General features: G+C 40.8%; 1 protein-coding gene across 4 annotated transcripts in view; it reads right to left on the bottom strand.

Annotated features, from left to right (window-relative positions):
• GALNT3 (polypeptide N-acetylgalactosaminyltransferase 3) overlaps positions 1 to 15,057 on the bottom strand; it is a 52,567-nt gene extending 37,510 nt beyond the window's left edge. For 2 of the 4 annotated variants that reach the window (XM_073883042.1, XM_025852322.2), the window contains exon 1: positions 14,355 to 14,651. The gene's annotated coding sequence lies outside the window, so the exon portion shown is untranslated. The other 2 variants (XM_025852335.2, XM_073883057.1) reach the window with 2 other exon arrangements.
• Positions 15,058 to 15,275: the final 218 nt, after the last annotated feature.

The following is a 15,275-nucleotide window of genomic DNA, read 5'->3' as shown; positions in this document are numbered from 1 at the left end:
GGTGAGCGCTGTGAATTGTGCAAGACTGTTGAATCACAGATCTGTACTTCTGAAACAAATAACGCAACATATTTTAAGAAAAAAGAAAAAGAAGAAGATAGCAGGAGAGGAAGAATGAAGGGGAGTAAGTCAGAGGGGGAGACGAACCAGGAGAGATGATGGACTCTGAAAAACAAACTGAGGGTTCTAGAGGGGAGGAGGGTAGGGGGATGGGTTAGCCTGGTGATGGGTATTAAAGAGGGCACATTCTGCATGAAGCACTGGGTGTTATGAACAAACAATGAATCATGGAACACTACACCAAAACAAATGATGTAATGTATGGTGATTAACATAACAATAAAAAATTTAAAAAATATATATGATAATTAGAAAAAAAAAACTCAGAAGTTTCAGAGGTGAAAAAACAAAAAATCAGCACAATAGCAAATTCAGGATATAGAAACGAGCAGATGAAGGTCTTGTTCTTATTCTCTTTCTAAACCCTTAAATACACCTATCTAAAATGGTCATTTGCTAATTATAAAGCATCAGATTCACAGGAGATAGGAATACCATGAAATCGTTTTTTAAGCTAGAAAAAATTAATTTAAATTCAAAGACCTAAATTCTAAAGTATAAATGTCTAAAATTAGAAAAAAAAAAAAAATTCAGAGGCCCCTGGTCTTAAAGAATATCAATCTATATGCTAGTTTATATGTAGACATTACAAGAGGGCATTAATAATAAATAAAAATATCCACAAAATGATATTTTATAAGGCTAAAACAATATGCATTATTCTAACAGTCTGTGAGACTGGGTTAAAATCAATGGATTATTCTCAGGGGTAAAAATATGTTTCTGTCTGAACAGAAAGAACTGAAATACCACAAATTAAAATAATCCAACTACAAAGCTGTAGCTACCAGTTATGTAGACTATGGTTTCTCAAACTCTAGTGTGACAATGAATCACCTGAGGATGTTGTTTAAATGCAGATTCAAATGGGAAAAGATCAAGATAAGATCCATCTTTAATTCTGTTGTCCCTTCCAGGTGGAAAAGGACACACTGCAAAAACATTAGTTAAGTTGTTAGTTTATTTTATTTTTTTTAAAGATTTTATTTATTTAATTGACAGAGAGAGAGAGAGAGAGAGAAAGAAACAGAGAGAGAGGGAACACAAGCGGGGGGAGTGGGAGAGGGAGAAGCAGGCTCCCCGCCGAGCAGGGAGCCCGATGCGGGGCTCGATCCCAGGACCCTGCGATCATGACCTGAGCCGAAGGCAGTCGCTTAACCAACTGAGCCACCCAGGCGCCCCAAGTTGTTAGTTTAATTTAAAAATTCCAACTGAAGCAATCTTCTAAAGCAGTGAAAACAGAGTATTTCATAACTGCACATGAAAGTTACATTTAATAAGAGGAAAGTGGTTCTTTCCATTTCTTGCTCCTATATTTGAGACAATAAACCTTTACATCCCCAGGGATTTAAGGTCTGGCTCCAGGTGACTTTAACTGGCACAAAGCCTAATTGGTATATGAAATGTGCTTGCTACTGCAAGAATTAAAGCATGATATAAAGAGTTAAGGGTAATCACAAAAAGCAAAAAAATTACAAAACTATATACCTAAAATGTTGCACAGATTATAAATTAAGAAAAGTATACCATTGCAAAATTAATATATACTGGATCACTGCCACACATTATCATCTAGATTTCCTAATCAAATTAAAAAAACAAAACAACAACAACAAAACACTTGTCCTAATAATAAACCTTATGTGCTCGGGCAGAGATTTTATTAAGTGCCCTCATCTGCTGGTTAGGGAAGGGAGGAGTGGCAGGAAGTCATTTCTGCTTGTATTCATTGGTAAAATCAAATTTCACAGTGACTTGCTATTGTGGTGTGTTAGTTTTGATTATGTTTAAGTCCGTGTCCATATCCTTGCCTGCAATTCTTCTGAGCAGGAAGTGACTTGTCGATGTATGACAGGTGACAAACACTGATGTAAAGCAAACTGCACCGAGATGGAAGAGGCAGAAACATCTCAAAGATCCCAGCTAAAGACAAAGTACAGTAGCTCTGGCTGGCTGGAAAATGCCACCAGCGGACAACTAACTGCATGAATTGTCATAGAGTAGGATGACTTTCTGAACAGTAGTATCTGCAGGTTATGTGACAAATAGCCTAGTGACAGAGTTGACCTCCAACAACTTAGAGGCACAGGTTTTAATATAGAAAAGCATGTGGCCAAACATCCAACTTCTCAGCTAAACCTGGTCAGATAAGCATCTCCATTAACAATATTATCTTTGAAGGTGAAAGGTTATAGACAGGATCTTGATTTGTGGACCAGCCAATTCTACCATTACAGTTTGGAGCAAACAAGTAATTATGGAACTATAATACCCTTTGGGGAGAGGGTAGGATGATGGTGAAGAGGAGCTCACATAACTCTCCAGCTACTGTGAATGAATCTGCAGCTGTGAAAGATATATAGAGATAATTTATGGCATACTAGACAGTAGAGAAATTTTGAGGAGTGATTTGAGTGGTCCCACAGATTACCCACTTAACTAGTACTTCCCCTGGGCAGAAGGACTACATGTTAAAAGATTCCTCTGTGTACTTACCTTGTAAACATAACTGATGGCTCTTGGATTAGTAAGGAGACAAAAACTACATAGTAATTTGAAAAAGAAAAGTTTAATCTATTATTAAGAGAGGATTGGAGTAGGGAATTGGTTAGTGAGTGAAAGAGAATTCTAAATGTTATAGTAGTAGATACAAGGGGCAACCACTACCCACAAGGCTGAGATGAGGGCCCAAGGAAGAACCCTCCCTTCACAAGCGCTGAGATCCAGAGATCTCTACAGAGAGAGCACAGTGTTGGCTCCCTGATGGTGGAAAAGTGACAGAGGTGTCTCACTAGTGAGACTTGCCAAAAAAATCTGCCCTCTATGGAGTCCCAGAAGAAGCCATTCATAGCGAGGTGTCAAACCCTGGAACCTGCTAGGTGCTGAGGATAACTGCTTGCTTCTGGGTGCTGATGGCACCTGGAGTTAAGAAGCTGTCTTCTACAAGAGTCTAGTGTACTTTCATGTATAGCCTGGGCCAATATGGCGCCAGGTTGGTTCCTGGGATAAAATCTGGGCAGCAGGCTCCCTAGAAACCCAGTTTTGTGGGGCCCCCAGAGTGCACAATGTGTGGGGCTAAACAGAGAGTGTTGGGATCGGTGACTTAGGCAAGGGAACAGGTCCATGATGTCTATGACTTCAGGGTACAACACTACTGCCCAAGTCAGGCTCTGGAGAAAGTGCAGCGGGTAAGGGTGTGCCAACTCTAGAGAAAGATGTGCCACACAATTACCTAACGCTAGAGAAAACTATGTGGAGGCTGAGAAATAGAGAAAAAATATGCCCAGAAAGAGCCTAACCAGGAAGCCACCCTGAAACGAGGAAGGGAAGCACCTTCTATTTCCAGTGTCCCTCCAGTGCCCTCTACTGGTAAGGCTTAACATCAATACCAGTCAGCATAGGAGAAATATTTACAGGGCCCTGCTCCATTATTACAGAGCAGAAGGGACTAAATTTGGACCTGAAAGACAGTAAATTGATAACAGCATAGTCTACCCTTTTGACTACTCAGTTTCCATATGCACACACTTTCTCACACATTTGAACTCTTGTACAATAACAAAACAACTCTGTATTCTACCTAACAAGATACAAGCATCCTCCTTACAAGTGAAGAGGAAACCTCAAAATGAGATGCAGAGTGCCAATAGCCATTGTATCCATTACTGTGACATTCTGAATTACTTTTCAAATTCTGTCACAATCCCACCTAATATTCTGTTACCTAAAGACTAAATTATAAACAATATTTAACAACTTCAATGTAATAATTTGTTAAAAAAAAAAAAAAGAAAGAAAGAAAAAAGAAAATGGGAAGGAGAGAAGAAAATGTCACCTCCAAAAATAAAGGTCTATTAAGTATAGTGACCCAACTGAATGCCCAGAAATGTTACTGAAATGCTCCCAAATTTTTCTGGGTCTGATTACCCTCTGGTTCTCACATACTTCACAAAGACATCTAAAGTACTTGCTACTTTTTGCTCATCAGATACAATCAACACAGTATTATCAACATAGTAAATCAATGTGATATTTTGTGGGTTGTTGGGATAATTAAGATTTCTAGAACAGAAGTTACCTGGCCTTGACTGTGCTAGATAAAAGCGAATTGCCTTTGGTGGTCCTTCTAAATTAATATGGAGAAAAAACAATTAACCAAGTCAATAGCTACATGCCAAATGCCAGAGGCTGTGTTGATTGTATCAAGTAAAGATATCGCATCCGGGACGGCAAGCACATTTGGAATCATCCAATGATTAAGTTTACAATAGTCCATTCATTCGCTAAGATTCATCCAACTTTTGCACAGGCCTTATTAAGTGAGTTAAACGAGACGTGATAGATATCTCAAGTCTTATTTCAAATATTCGAAGGTGGCACTGATCTCAACAATCCCCTTGGGGATACACTGTCGTTTCTGATTTTCACCTTTCTACAGACTTATCTACAACTCAATGGGTACTCATCCTCCACCGTTCAGCTTCCATTCCTCTCTAGAAAACGTGTCAGCAAACTTTCTATAAAGGGCTAAATAGTAAATATGTTTTACTTTGTGGACCTCATGGTCTCTACTACAACTACTCAACTCTATTTTAGTTGTGCAAAAGCAGTCGTACACAATAGACAAATGAATGGGCACAGCCAGTTCCAATAAAATTTTGTTTACAAAAACAGGTGGTGGATAAATTTGGCCCAAAAGCTGTAGTTTCCCAACTCCTGGTCTAGAAATCCAAGTCTTCAACCTGAACATTTACATATCTCCCTGTACTCCATTAACTTCCACATTCCCAGATATAAAAGAACCAAATAGTCCTTCACAAACCCATAACATAGTTTAAAAAAAAAGGCATAAAATCAATGTCTGCCTTTAAGATTAGGCGATATTTGCACCTATTTTGAAACACACAATATCCCTCCATTTATCTAGTCACCATCTGAAATTCCTGCATTACCCACCCCTCACGGGTAAAGAATGAAAAGGTCTTATTAATACATGTTTCAGCTGGAAATAAACCAGTGTCAGACTAAACTTTAATTCTTCTCTCAAAAGCCACCCTCAAACAGGGTAATTTTCCTCAGGACCATACATAGTCAATTACCACACAGTGAGGTCTATGAGAATGCTGAATGCCAAGCTCCATATAGGGAAGAGAGGGATACCTAATTCTGTGGGATTTGTACTTAATTCTTTAGGTAAAGAGGAGAGGCCCTGAGGGGTTTTAAATAAGGTGATGACCTAATTCCACAACTGAAATTTAGAATGCTTATTCTTGAAGCTGTGCTGAATATAGATTTTTGGGGGTTGAGGGGCAAGTCAGAAAGGAGACTGAAGGTGATTAGGAGGCTACTAAAAGTAATCCAGGTGAGAGATTGAATAGAAGGGGTGTGGAGGTTTGGGAAGAGATCTGGGAGTCAGGGTTAGTTGAATTCAGCAAATGAATCGATGTGGAGGCTGGGAAGGTCGTTAAATGGTGAAGTGTGTGAAGATGGGTTCTTGACTTGCTGAAAAAGACCAGCTAAGGAACGCTCTCTGTTCTAGATTATCTGCAGAGAAGGACCTGGAGCTAAAATAACAGGGCAAGAGGCCTTGAATGCTAACAGAGGTCATGACAGAGGGTAAGGGTATGAGAAGGAGACTGAGGTGATGATAGCAACAAGTCTTAATCAGTTCAAAAAAATGGGTCATATCTGAGAAAAACAAAGCTCATGGTCAAAAAGCTCCAATAAAACAAAGAAAATAATTTGCACCAGAAGTCCTAAGTATGCAAATTATATATATTATATATTTTACACACACACACACACACACACACACACACACACAAAGAGAGTACTGTTTGCTCACAGGGAGGAAAACCAGGTGTCAGAGGGCAACAATGAAAGGAAGACTTATCACATACACCTCCTTACTTTTTCAAAATGTTGGACCCTGTGAAGAGAGTGACTACTTAAAAAAATAAGCTGGAAAAAAGTGAAGGTAGAATAAAAGATTTTCTGACAGGTAATATCTCAAATTTCTTAATACCATTTCTCAAGAAGCTACTGGGGAATGTAGTCCCATCTACATGAGAAAGTAAATAAACAATAAAATCATCTGTATCTAAGAAATAGGGATTCCATCAGAAATGTCAGTAAAGAAAAATCCCAAACAACTGCTATGGAACAGCTCTAGCAAGCAATAGTCCAAATTGGAACGAGAGGACAGAGAGCTTCAGAAGAAACCAAAAAATCGGTGTGATTATGTGGAAAAATCATACTGAGAAGATGTGGGAGTATATAGAAATAGAAATTGATATGTGGAAAAACTAAGCTATCTTTTTCTTAAATGAATTAAGTATTAACTCCATGATTAAAATAATTTTACTCAGACTCACAATATACTTGGCTCAGTAAACAATCTGTACATAATCATCATGAGTAAATACTAAAATCGAAACAAAAAATGTGAGAATTATATTGGGAGGCAGAAGAAGGGACAGCAAGGGGAATGTGTGTAAGAGAGCTAGATATTTATCTCCTTTAATGGGAAGTCAGTAGATAATATCAACTATTGATAACTTAAGAAATAGCAGTATATGCATATTATCCCAAAAGACAAATACCACAAAAAACACCTAAAAGAGGTTGACGTTGTTGCCTAGAGGAAGCAGGACTAGGGGAGATGAGAGTTGACTGGATTTTTTGTTAAGTTTTTATTCTTAATTTTTTTAGAAGATTTATTTATTGGAGAGTGAGTGAGGAGAAGAAGACTCCCCACTGAGCAGGAAGCCCAACACAGGGATCCAGGGGACCCCACAGATACCCTAGTATGCTAGTAGAATGATAATCTGTAACTCTGCACATTAAAGCATCATTTTTATCTCCACAATAAGTTAAATAAATAAAAAAAAGAGCTGACTGGATTTTTGTTGCTGTTGCTGTTGTGAGCTTTTTAATAATTCTTTCTAATTTTACTTACATATAAGTAGGATAGAAGTACAGGATTTGGAATCAGACAGCTTGGATTTGAATACTGGCTCTGATATTTCACTGGCCTCGTAGACAGAGGCAAATTACTTAATCTCTCAATTTTCTTGTCTCTAAAATAGGGAGGAAAAATAGCATGCACCTCACTGAGTGGCTTTGAAGATTAAATGTTTAATTCATGTAAATTGCTTAAAATATGCCTGGCACATAAGTGCTCAATAGTAAAATAGTAAATAAGGGCTAATACTTATTAAGACAACAAATACTAACTCTTGTTAATTAATAAAAAATACAAAGACATTAATAACTAAAGTCTCATTTTAAAAAACAGGGGCCACATATTAAAGTCTTTTCCCTTTGTGAGAAAACTCACAAAGTTAACACCCCCAGGTACTAAGTTGGACTTTATCTCTTGAGACTACAGTCTTCACTTTAATCCACAGTTAGGGGTGGGGGTGGGGGAGGAGAAGACTGGTGAAAAATTCTACTTAGTGCTGGAAAGGGGGAGCTCAAACTGGAATCTGAAGGGTGAGTTTTAGCTCGATAAGCCAAAAGAGGAGGGAAGAGAGGTCCAGGCAGGGACAATGACCCTTGAAAAGACAAAGGCAGGAGGAACATGGTAATAAAAAAAGGCTAGCGGAGCCAGAACAGAGAGTGACATGACAGAGGTGTGCGTGCTACGCAGGAGCAAAATCGTGCCAGGCCTTTAGGCTGAGTCAAAAAGTTTGCCTTATCCTAAGGTAATGCAGAGCTTTAAGCAGTTCTGAATGTTTTCCCTCTGGGTACAGCATGGGGAACCAACCAGCAAGAATTCAGATAATCAATAGGGAGGCCATTTGCAAAAATCCAGGCAAGAGATGATGGTAGTGACAGGAATGGAGAAAAGTAGATAGAGTTGAAAAGTATTTATGTAAGGGGCGCCTGGGTGGCTCAGTCGTTAAGCGTCTGCCTTCGGCTCAGGTCATGTTCCTGCATCGGGCTCCCTGCTCAGCGGGAAGCCTGCTTCTCCCTCTCCTACTCCCCCTGCTTGTGTTCCCTCTCTCACTGTGTCTCTCTCTGTCAAATAAATAAAATCTTAAAAAAAAAAAAGTATGTAAGAGGTAAAACTGACAGAATGCTTTTTTTTTTTTTGGTCTAGTCTGATTATATGATTTAAGTAAAAGCTGCCCCCCTTAACTCCTCACCAACAGCAATATACTCAATTATAAAATATTCATAAACAAAAACTATAAGACATTTCAATCATAAAGTTAACTCTTCACTTCTAAATGGTAAAACCCAGGTCTTGGGACAAAACCAAAAGGCACAAAAATAATACAGAATTCAAAGGAATAAGATGGAAATAACAGCAATCTAAATTCAATAGACTAAGTAGGTACATGAAACAAGGTTCTTAACTCCTCAATTTCTGTGGTTGCTGCCTATAAAAAAAGCAAATATCCTGCCTGCCCAATGCCTCTCCCCTCCCTGTGCCACTTTTACCCTAATGTTTTTACTCCACAATAGGCTTAGAGGAAAGAGAAATATTCCATGCTTTGCAAATATCTAAAGGGGTGTGTGTGTGTGTGTGTGTATACACAGGCACAAAAGCAGATTATACTCAATCATATATGTAAAGTGCATGATAGAATTATGAAGAGGACATCTCCCCCCAGCTCAGGTGTATATTGAGGTGTGTTGTGGGGTACAGTTTCCTAAGTGAGGTGAGAACTCAACTGAGTCTTAAAAACCAGAAAGAGGGGTGCCTGGGTGGCTCAGTCGGTTAAGCGACTGCCTTCGGCTCAGGTCATGATCCTGGAGTCCCGGGATCGAGTCCAGCATCGGGCTCCCTGCTCGGCGGGGAGTCTGCTTCTCCCTCTGACCCTCCCCCCTCTCATGTGCTCTCTCTCTCTCTCATTCTTGCTCTCCCAAATAAATAAAATGTTTAAAAAAAAAAACGGAAAGAGTCATAGAGGTAAAGATAAAAGGAAGTATCTCAGCAGGGGGGGAGTAACAAGAGAAAAGCACACAGGAAAAAACAATGAAATCTGTTGTTGGAATATAAAATTTTGGTTTACAGAGTACAGAACCACAGTTAAACAAGGGTCAGATTCTGTGGGACCATTTTAAGGACCATGGGTTCTATCCTGAGCAATGAGAAGTTATTAAAAGATTTAAGCAGAGGAGAAATTCAGGTTTACATTTTTAGAGATCATTAGCTGAGGGGTTGTGCTGAGAATGGATTTGAGCTTAACACCATCTGCTAAGATTTCAGGTAGCAGGTGGCTATGGTACCCCAGTTAAGAGTTGATGAGACCCTGAACTAGAGAAGTAGAATTTGTGGGGGAAAGAAGGGTGAAAACGCTAACAGATTCAGTTATCTGACAGTTGTGGAGGTTAAGAAAAGAGAGTAAAAAATGACTTCTTGATTTCTGCCACGATCGTTGGATAGTGGTACAGATCCATAAGCCATTCTCCAAAATCCCTGGAGCCAAATATGTTTTAAAATTCAGAATATTTTGAAAAAAAAATTCAGAGTATTTTGGATGTTAGAAAGCAGATATGGGGCGCCTGGATGGCTCAGTTGGTTAAGCGACTGCCTTCGGCTCAGGTCATGATCCTGGAGTCCCGGGATCGAGTCCCGCATTGGGCTCCCTGCTCAGCGGGGAGTCTGCTTCTCCCTCTGACCCTCTTCCCTCTCGTGCTCTCTATCTCTCATTCTCTCTCTCAAATAAATAAATAAAGTCTTTAAACAACAAAAAAAAGCAGATATGGTTTACATACCCAATGTAACTGTGTACCCCCAGCAGTTCCTGGAACAATACCAAGTAATCAAATATAGCAGCATATCTGTAGCAAGACACATCCCACCAAGTGGAATAAATGATAAATAGCTTCCTGACAGTGCATTTAGGTTTTGTAGCAAATTGAGTTCAAGTTTTGCTGACAAATGAGTGACCAAAAATATTTTGGTTTTCAGAGATTTTTTTTTTTTTGGTTTTGGAATTGTGGATAAGAAATGTTAAATGTGGTAACACCTACAAATAAAATATAGGAAGTAAAACAGGTTGTTTTTGTCTTTAAGGGGATAAAGGTTCTGGTTTACTCAGGTATAATCTCAAGATAATTATGACATCTTAAAGATGTCCAGCGGGCAATGGGATAGATGACCAAACTGGTTGGGACAGCTTGAAACTAAAACAATATAGGGAAAACGTATACTCGGGGAAATACTCTATTTGCCAAAAATATGAGCCCAACTCAGAGAATGACTCAAGGAAATTTCATCTGTCAATAGTCACTAATGACCTAGTATTCAGAGTCCTACTTGTCTCTGCTTTACCACATAAATTAATGCACTTTGGTCTCTTGCCATTGCTGGTACTGATTTGAATTCAATGTTTCTATTAGCAGTACATTAATTGTGTCAAAATTACCCAAATTATAGAAAATGAATTATTCTGATATTGATGCATAATTCTGATGCATAATTAGGTGACTGAAAATATGTCCTTCTCTATCAGATTTTGTAACCATAAAAGATCTGTCACAACAAATGCATTTCTACACTTTATGAACCAGAGAACTGAATATGTTCTCAAGATGATTTGGGCATTGATCATTTGCAAAATATTAAATATACTTATTTTCTTTTGGAGAAAAATTCCTTCTATCAGGAGTGAAAATTAAAAGCTTCTATGGAAGGCGTAATCATCCCATCAGAGTTTCCAAGCCTATGTCCCTACAGGTCACTTAGGGACCTCATCCAATGTCTCAATCTCCCAATCTAGTCTTTTTAGGGGCTAGGAGTCTGATTCCTAGAATTTGTCTCTTATATCTGCTTCATAGTAAAAGAAAAATATATATAAAATGTTAACAGACTATAACAATAAACTGGCTTACGTTTACTTTAATAATTTTTTTAACATCCCATCTAGCACTATTAATATGCCATAAAATTTAGAACTTAGAACAGAGCTGGACAAAATTATTTTTCTCTCTCAAACTTTCACTTGGTAATTGTTACCATCAAAATCCCCTCAGGAAAACCTTTCCAGTTTTCCCTGTCCCCAAACATACTACACTATGCTGAAGGATCCATTTAAGACACAGTAATGTACAGTGAAGTTTCATACAGTTCCTATGTTTGAGAGATTTAGTCTAGCATCAGGTCCTAGAGTCTCAAGTCCTAAATGTTTAATGAGGATTAGAGTACAATTTTGTATTTTTAAAAATGTACAGTTTGGTTTTCTTGCTTTCAAATATGTGTGTGTATATGACACAGTATGCTAATAGAAAAATCAGCCTTAAAAATGCAAATTCAATAGGACGCCATTTTTTGCATTGTAGGTTCCAGCCACTTGTGGTCATAAAAATCAATCCAGTGTGTTGAAACCAGTATTTTTTTTTAAATAATAGAGATTGTGAGGTTAAATATTGTTTTGTGAGTCTTGTTACACACACACACACACACACACACACAGAGTGTACTGCATTGAAGCATAGAATACATTTCTTATTGAGGATTACAGTCCAAAAAGAAGTTTTAAAAATACTAATGTTGAAGAAGTTTGCTTGCCAGCCAAAAATCTATAGAGTGTTGCCAATGGAGGGATGACCCTGGGTTGCTGCCTAATAAAATATATTTTAAGCCAATACAATAAAAGATCAGAAGACTAAATTATGTTGTCCATGTTGACTTAAAAAATTAACTGTGGCTCTGAAATACCAAGGAAGGATTAAACATCTCAATCCACATGGCATCTTCAATACACATGTGATCCACAGTAAGAGAAGAATGACATCCTCACTCATTCTCCCTGGAGTCAGGCATCATCTGGACAAGTAGAAATTAGGGTAAATCAGAGCTGGACAAAGAACAATGGACTATTCTGTACTCATAAAGGCCTTACAAACTATATGAAAGACAAAAAGATAGTATCTTTTTGATAAGTGGGATTAAGGGTGAAAAGATAACATGAGCCTTGAGTCAAGTCTCTGGAAATAATAATGCCATGTCTACCACTAACTTGCTAACCTGCTGAAGTTAGACTACCTCTCTCAGCTTTGGTTTATCACAAACTGGATGTATTGACTAAATATCAAAGTGAGAAGGGGATCCTGATAATGCTAGGACAAAAGGAGATTCCTGATTTAAAGCCTCATTATCTTAATCTAGGGAAGTTTTTTTTTTTTTTATTTTACAGATAGTTTAACTGAGGCACACTGTTACTCTAGCTAATGTAAACATGTTACATTTCTCCCTTAAGAGTAAAGATAGTCTAATGACATCTGGCTCAATAATCAATGAAGTTTAAATTAATACTCTAAACTTGAGGCACAATACCTACCTCTAATTTTTAAATAGTACTTAACATATGTATTTCTCTGGATGGAGAGATTAGGAGGGCCAGCCAGGCTCTTTTGACAAAAGCAGAAGGCATTGCTTGAAAATATTATTAATAATTACGTTCTGTTTGTGTGGCTGACTTTTTACCTTTAACTACACTTTAAAAAAGTACTAATAAATAAAACAAAAATGAGAGAGAGGGAGGCAAACCATAAGAGACTCAACTATGGGAAACAAACTGAGGGTTCCTGGAGGGGAAGGGGGGGTGGAGGGATGGGGTAACTGGGTCATGGGCATTAAGGAGGGCACTTGATGGAATGAGCACTGGGTGTTATATACAACTGAACTCTACCTCTGAAACTAATAGTATATGTTAATTAAATTGAATTTAAACAAAAAATTTAATAAAAACAACAAACTATAGGATTTGCCCAAGGCATTTTGTTAAGTGTGCAATTTAAAATATATTTTTAAAAACCAGCAAATATAGCATAAATAAATGTAGGCACTGGAATTGCCATTTATTATTAGAAATCTCTATGTATAAATGCTATAGTTAAAGCGATATAAAAAGAAAGATGCTTGGTACAAATAAGCTGTTCAGAATGTTTAAACTAATATGTATGCCAGACTTCAGATATTAAAAAGTAAAAGTTAAATTTAAATTCTAATTGTAGGGTATGACTTTAACCTCATGTCTTTTAGCCACAGACTCAAAGAAAATGTATACAGTAAAAGCAGCAACAGATTTTCTCACAACCGGAAATTCTCAAATGAAAACACAGCAACTTTCTTATTTTTTAACAACAGAATTTGAATTTAAATGTCTTCATTATGTAGTATAACTTTTATAGCAAGTTACACTGGCTTAATCACATTTTCTAAAATCAGAAAAATTGTTAACTCTATGGGGGTTCTAAAAACAAATATAGTTATTTGATGAGTTTGAAGTGAAGTGTTTTTGATGAGTTTTGAGAGAGAAGGAAATAAAAAGCTAAGGTAAGCACCAGTTTCACCCTCAATTCTTAAGCTTCAGAAACGCCTAATTAGGCAGTGAAAGGAATTTGGGCCTGGCACACCCAGGTTCAGTCGTGGCAGGATCCTGAAACAAAGTTTTTCTGAACCTTTGAGTCATATGCCACAGGCAAACCAGAGCCGCGATATACAGGTCTTAAGTCAACAGGTCCTTTAACGAGATGGTGTGCGGTTGGTGAGTGGCAGTTGGATTTCTTCCTGCCACGAAGAAAATAACTCTTCCCGATCAAACCGGAAAGTGGGCGCAGCTCTGGCTTAGGGAGTGCACCCGGAAAAGTGTACAGACCAGAGAGAAGGAGAGAGAAAGAGGGATGTCCGCGTCCCGACCACAGAGCGCTTTCCAAACCACTCGGAAACCATTTAAATGGCTCGGGCGGCCGCGGTTTTCAGCCTAGGACTGTCTGGGGTCCGGCTGGGAAAGTTGCCCGGCAAAGCCATGCCCTTTCCTGTCGCGGACTTGTTCCCCCCCCCCCCCACCCCCGCCCGCCCCGGCACAGGGACGAGAGGAGACCAGCAACCTGTTAGCACGCGTGCAAACGCGGCCGTCTCGCGCCTAGCCCAGCCCCCCCGACCCCCCCCCCCCCCGCCCCGCAACTCTGAGACTCTCCCAGGGTCAAGCTGCGGGACACCGGGACTTCTGCCCGGGTGCCTCCCTACAGAGACTGACAGGGTCGACAGGGCTAACCCCCGGAGCGCCACCTGCCCCGGCCTCGGGCGCCCCTTTCGGCGTCTCGGGAGGGGCAACTGAAAACACTGCTCTCGAGACCACCTCCAACCGGCCACTGGGACCGTACCCCTCTCCCCACTGCGTGAACCTTCGAGTCCGTCCTACCGCCCCCTCCGACGCTGCCCAGGGTCTACTGGTCTCCCGGCCCCTGGCCCGAGCGCCGGCCCGCCCGCTTACCTGGCGGGTGGGCACGGCAGGACGGCGGGAAGCAGCGGCCGGGCGGGCGCTGGACTTGGGCCGGGCGCCAGGTGCAGGTGGTGGCAGCGGCGGCGCCTCCGGTTGCTGTCGCTAGAGTTGCCGCTCAGTCCAGCTCCGCCTCTGCCGCCGCCGCCTCCTGCCTTCCCGCTGGGTCTCCTGCGTTGCCAGGAGAGGCCGAACCGAGGCTCCCCTTCCTCTTGGAGTCTCCCAGGTGAGCTCCAGCCTGCGACGTCGGCAGGGGCGAGGCCCCCGTCCCGCGCCTGCGCGCCAGGCTCCCGCCCCGCCCAAGCCCTACCTGAGCGCTCCAGGTGAGGACCGAGCGCCGCGCGCGCTCGGTGGGGGCGCTGTCCCCGCCGAGCGCAGCCGCCGCTCCCCTTCTTTCTCCGCGGACGGTGAGGCTGGTTCTCCAAGCGAGGCGCGCCTCTACCCGTCTACATTTGAGGAGTCCTGCCCTGACCTGGTGGCAGTGGTCACCTTGTAACCAGAAGTCAGTCTGGGTCCTTGGGGAACCAGAAGGTCTGTATTCCCCTCACACACTTCTGCCCTTCTCCACGGTTCACCAAAATGAAGGGGTGCACTGCCCGGAGACTGGGGGGCCCAGTGCCCCCGAGAACCACCTCATGACGGCTGCAACTGTTGGCTCGTACGGTTTACTCGAGCAAGGTTCAGCAGCTTCTGTCACCAGTTAGGTTCGTGAGCTATTGGGTGAGCTTCCTTCCCATGTACTAGTCTTGATTTCATCACTTGACTCATTCGGCACAGCTAGTGGTTTCCGTTTCTGTAAGCGCGCGCTCTGGTAGGGGCGCCTCACGTCCAAAGGAGGAGCCTCCCTCTTCCAGAGAAGAGCCTCTGGTATTTGGCACAGCCTTGCTAACTTGGGGCGCACCACCCCTTCCTGGA

Source organism: Callorhinus ursinus, unplaced genomic scaffold (genome assembly GCF_003265705.2).
Source record: "Callorhinus ursinus isolate GAN/ISIS: 27379988/994484 unplaced genomic scaffold, GSC_fseal_2.0 scaffold2, whole genome shotgun sequence".
NCBI lineage: Eukaryota > Metazoa > Chordata > Mammalia > Carnivora > Otariidae > Callorhinus > Callorhinus ursinus.
The sequence above is the reverse complement of the archived record's forward strand: the minus strand, read 5'-3'. Positions and strand labels throughout refer to the sequence as shown.